Source organism: Urocitellus parryii, chromosome 1 (assembly GCF_045843805.1).
Source record: "Urocitellus parryii isolate mUroPar1 chromosome 1, mUroPar1.hap1, whole genome shotgun sequence".
NCBI classification, from domain to species: domain Eukaryota; kingdom Metazoa; phylum Chordata; class Mammalia; order Rodentia; family Sciuridae; genus Urocitellus; species Urocitellus parryii.
The window spans coordinates 89,732,336-89,738,419 of record NC_135531.1 but is presented as its reverse complement, the minus strand read 5'-3'; positions in this window follow the sequence as shown (position 1 = coordinate 89,738,419).

The window sequence follows — 6,084 nt, the reverse complement described above, 5'->3', positions numbered from 1 at the left end:
ATACTTTAAATATAGTCTTTAGCACATATATTTTCACTGTGTTACCTACCATGGTTTCTAATTTGCTATTATACAGATCCAAACTTAATCTATTGTATAGATGCTTGTAGATGGGCTTTGAGAGGGTGGGTCTTGGAGGATATCTTATCCATGTTTCTTTTTTTTCTCTCTTTCTCTTCTGCTGTGCTGTGATAGTGAAATTATGTAGATTATACAGTCCCCCTCCTCCTTGACTTTTGAAAAGAAAGTAATACTTCATACCTGAAAAAAAATTTCTTTTCTGAGAAAGATCGACTATAATGTTACTACCAATATCATACTATCAAATATCCCCTGGCTGCAGGTATCTGAAGTTTTATTGTTTATTACTTCATATGCACATTAATGGATTACGATACTATGCTTATTATTAAATTATTGTTTTTCAAGATTACCATTCAAAACTCCAAAATGACTACTCACTTTCTAGTCCACACACAACTTCTATGAGGCTAAGACTAATATGGTCATTACAAATGCATAAAGATTCTTGAATCTTGGAATCTATGGAACATATGCAACAAATGTTACATAATGTATACTAAAATGCAAACCATGTTTAACAAAAATGTCTCCGAAAAATACAAAATACAAGCAAGAAAAGTGCAGAAGAGTATGAATACTATGGACTCATTTGTAAAAGAAATAAGGGAAATAAGAATACATTCATATTAGCTTATCTTCAAACAACACACACACACACACACACACACACACGCACACACACGCACACACACAGAGGATGGTCTTAGAGATTATATTGTAACCCCTACATATTGAAGCCCTAACCCTCAGTATATCAGTATGTGACCATATGTAGGGAAAGGGCCTTCACAGAATTAAAATGAAACTGCTAGAGTAGATCCTTATCCAACCTGACATAACTGGTATTCCTACAAGGAGAGGTTAGGTCACACAGACACCAGAGGAGTATGTGCCTGGAATGACAGCCACATGAACAGGCAGCAAGAGGGTGGCCATCTGCAAGACAGGGGGCCTCAGAGGAAAACAATGCTGCCACACCTGGGTCTTGAACTTCCAGCCCCAGCAACTGTGAGAAAATACATTTCTGTGGTTTAATCTACGTAATCTCTTTTATTTTGTTATGACCACACTAGCCAACTAAATTAGAAGGATAAACTCGAAAACAATGAAGTTAGTTACCTACAAAAGGATCAAGAAATAAGGTGGAAGGGATATCAGAGAGAGTTTCATTTCTGTCTTTTATGCCCTTTACATAGTTTTGACTTTTGGAAGCATGTTAATGTTCTATATGTTTAAAATAAATTCAAACAGGATGAGATAAGAGGGGGTGGGAGAAGCTAAAACAGAAAACAAACCACAAAAAGCAAACCAAATTATATTTCAAATATAATGTATGCAATAAATACACTGAAATAGAGGGGAGAATTAACCCAAATCGGTTTTTGTGTTTGTTTGTTTGTTTGTTTTGTTTTGTTTTTTTGTTTTTGATACCAGGGATTGAACCCAAAGATGCTTCCACATCCCAAGCCCCTTTGTTAATTTCATTAGATACAGAGTCTTGCTGAGTTGCCGAGGCTGGGTTTGAACTTGCCATCCTCCTGCCTCATCCTCCCAAGTCACTAGGATTATAGGTATATGTCATTGCACCCACCTTTAATCCAATGAATTTTTAATTGTGGTATTTATTTGCCTATATATCAGCAGTCTTGGTTGGGCAAACAATGGAATGAGGATAAATGGGTTGATATTGTTGAGAGCAAAGGTGCTCACTAGAGGAAAAGACTCAGAAATACAGCACTGAGAAAGATAAGAAAGAACCCCATGGGGATGATTTGGAATGGGAGGCATAACTGTGAATTTATGATTTCTAAAATCTTTGTGTGTGTAGTCATACTTAAGTGCACATCCACACACACATATATGTACAGTTATGCATGATTATGTGTATATACTTGCATGTATTTCCTAATTCTGACCAGTTAAAACACTTAAAATAAAAAATGACACAATAACAATGAGCACACTTAGCATGCACATTTTGGTGTCTACTATTTCTAGGAGGAACAAAAGTGTGTCAGAAAAAAATGGCTGAATACTAGACTGGAGCATAATAAGTACATACTATTTTGTACTTATTCAGAAAAAGTTATTTGGCAGAATAAGTCTATACTATTTTGTTGTGTCAAAAATAAAATACTTAAAAAGATGCAGACCAACTTGAAGGAACTTACACTGGCCAAATCTAGAATAGTTTTAGTGCCAAAGAAACTTGAGTAGAGTAGTGGACTACAAAGCAAATTATAAAATAAGAGTCCATGTGTTCAAACTAAATCCACAGACAAAAAGACAGGGTTCTTGGTTACAATGGTATACTGTGTCAAGGGGAAAGGTAGAGGAAGGACTGGAGTTGGGTAATTACCAGTTTGTAAAATCAGTTCAGGCAAGAGTCACCAGTTGATGGTAAAAACAGGTGAAATTTTTATGGGAACCACAATATTCTTCAAGCAATACCCAGATTACTTATTAGTCACAAGGGAGCAAAAGTCATAACTATATAGTGAACAAATAATGACACCTTCACCATGTTATTAAAATTAACATCACAATAAAGGACAAAGAGACATCATTGGTTTCCAGATGTGATGCATTGAAAAGGACACAACATTGCTTGTAAGGTGTTCTGGCCTGTAATACACAATTTGAGTTAAATCATGAGGAAATATTAAACAACTCTACATAAGGAATATTGTACATTTTCATATATTTCAAATATCAATATCATGAAAGACTAATCCTTTGAAAATATTCCAACAAAAGGTTGATAACTAGATGCAATTATTGGGGAGGGTACCAAGGATTGAACTCAGGGGCACTTGACCACTGAGCCATATCCCCATCCCTATTATATTTTTATTTTGAGACAGGGTCTCAAAATAGCACCTCACCATTGTAGAGGCTGGCTTTGAACTCACTATCCTCCTGTCTTAGCCTCTCAAGCCACTGGGATTACAGGTTTCCACCCCCATGTTGGGCTAAATGAGATTTGTGATCTTAGACTGAACCCCATATTGGAAAGACAATGCTATAAAGATGCCATTTTGTTAATGGATAAAATCGACATAAGGTTGGTAGACTAGGTAATGTGGCTATTTTCACTAAAGTATCTTTAGTATGAAATACGCATTCAAGTATTTAGTAGTAAAAACCATGATAAATACACCACATTCTCAAATTGCTCACAGACACTCACAAACTTAGGATAGACATAGATGAAAGTTGGATAGATAGGTGGCATGCACAAATAGTAGGGGAAAAAATGGTGTAAAATAGTAACTATAGGTGAATCTTGTTAAAAACCAATATTGGTATTCATATTCTTGCATTTTGTGTAAGCTTGAAGTTGTTTCCAAATACAAAGCTTTTTAAAGGGTTTTTCAAGCTTTGTGCCTGTGTTGTACATATCTGAAAAAATGCTCTTAAGGAAAGGGCTTTCTCCTCTGAAAGGTTTCCTGATTGGGAATCAGTTCTTTTTGAGTGAACTCCTTTTCTTTCTTCTAAAGGATACTGGTCTTGTAAGAAAAGTGACAGTAATTAGGAAAGCAGCTCAGGATCTGGTTCTCAGATTATTTTGATTGGGGAAAAGATTTTTTTTTCTTATATTGAGGAGTCGTTAGCTCAAGAATGAACAAAAGTTTAACAGGAAGAATATAAGATTGCAAGTTGTAGCACATTTATATGTAGCTTTAACATTTTATGTTGAATAAGAGACGCTATGTAAGAGGCAACAAATGACTTCACTTTCCAACCAAAAAGGTATAAAATCTGAGAAGACAAAAAGCAAAATTTATAATGTGTCTTTGGAAACACTCATTGTCCTCTTGTGTTTTCCCTTGTGAATCATCTAAAGCTCTGATTCTGTTTTCAGCTCCATTTTGATTGTGCAATCTGCTTTGCCAGTGTCTCCTCTCCTCACTGTGGGTCAGTAGAATGCAGAGATTCTCTTCATGCCCTGACCAGCAAACAACCCCATCTGCTCATCCACCTAGATTTCTTTTATTTCAGTTGAGAGACTATTTGATTGTAATTATTTTAACCCACTAATTTGTAATTAGACAAGTTCCACCTGAAGGGCTAATCTCTAAGATAGTTCTCTTAGAATTTTTTACAAATAGTCATATACAGGTATATAAAATTAATTGGAATGCCATAAATTTATACTGGCTATAGTATACTCAGAAAGTATTTAAAAGACATATTCTGTCCCTTTGTACTTTAGAATTTATTTTATTCTTAAAACATTATTATTTTGGAAGTGTTCAAATATATACAAAGGAGAGAGCATCATCTACTGAACTCCATGTATTTATCCCACAACAACACATAGGCAGTCTGATTTCAAGAATAACCTTGAATTTTCACACTTATCCCCCAGTGAATTATTTTTGAAGCAAATCTCAGGCATTAATATTATATCATTTCATTTATAAATTTACTATTTATTTGGGAAAAGTGTTACATCATTATTATACAAAGTAATTTAATACTAATTTAAAGGCCATTCTAATTAATGGCAATTAAAACTTCACCTTCAAATAATGTTGGACTTTTCCTTCTATTTATGGTATTTCTTCTTGATCTTTCCCTTTGATCTCTAACCCTCTCTGTACATTATTGGAACATAAAAAGTCTGAGGCATATCTTAAAGTCCAAGAAATCTCCAGATTATATATAACCTTCAGTGTTATGCTCATAATTCGAACTTTTAACATTTACAAAAATACTTCATTGTAAAATAAAAGGTAGACACAGGAAGCTAAATGAATGTATAGCTTAATGAATTATTATAAAATGAATACCCTTTAAATCACCTCCCAGATGGTCTCAATAGCTTCTCCTTGTGAACTCAACCAAAGCAGCTCCCTCCCCCAGAGGGATAATTATACCCCCCACCCTGCTCTGCTTTAGTGATTTAACACCCAAGAGTGTAAACCAGGATGCTATAGTTTAGTGTTGCACATTTGTTTTTGTCTAGGTATGTTATTGAAGCTGCATGTCCTTTGAAACAGACTCTATACCCACCCCGATGAATGCTCACTACCTTCCCCATCCATGAAAAGTAATTAGGTTTTGTTGCTTTAAACATTCTTTCCTTCAATGTACCATTACTATGACTAAAATATATTCAACTAAACCCACACAAAGATTAAAAGCAAACACTTTTTCCTGATGTAAGCAGACAAATTAGTCCAAAATACTTTGATCTAGATTGAGGTGGGAGGCACAAAGCACATTTTTATAATCTCAGCCAACATTGGAAAGCCCAACAGTAAGTATTAGATTGTATTTTGAATAACTTCTGGTGGCAAAGTTTCCTCTTAGTTGTCATGACAATATTCACATTCTTTACAATGTGGAAGCAATTAGAGAGTACCCTGGAGATTAAAAGGAAAAAAAAAAAGAATGAAAACTTCTAGACAAAGGTGTTGATTTAGGATAATTAGGGTGAAATAAAGATTAATGCATTTTGATCAGTTCTTGATATAACATTCTTTGAAAATCTTTCCACCTACACTTTTATTGATTAAGGAAACAATACGGCTCAAAATGACAGTTATGTGATTGATGAAAAAGAGCACATATTAAAATATGAATTCCCATTTTGTATTCTTTGTCTTTCTACCAGGTCTCTTATGCTTGCATATCATGATGCACAAGTCCAGAGGTAGCTTATGCTGCAAAATGTATCCATTTCAGAAAGGTTGTCAGCAAGAGCTTTCTGCCAATAAAATAGCAAAATAATTTAAGATATTTTTCTTCATTCATGTTTCAAAGTCAGGTTTAGTTTAGAAAGAAACTGGAAAATATCTCTAGCATTAGTATCCATCTTCAATGAGGATGATAACAATAACATTACTGCTTATTACTTGACTTTTGTTAAATCTTTTGTTTCTTGGTGAGAATGATGGTCAAATGTCATTTTTTTTTTTGGTTTCCCTTCAAATTTCCTTCTTACTATAGTAGGAAAAAAGTATATAATGTAGATTATTCACTATTTATAAC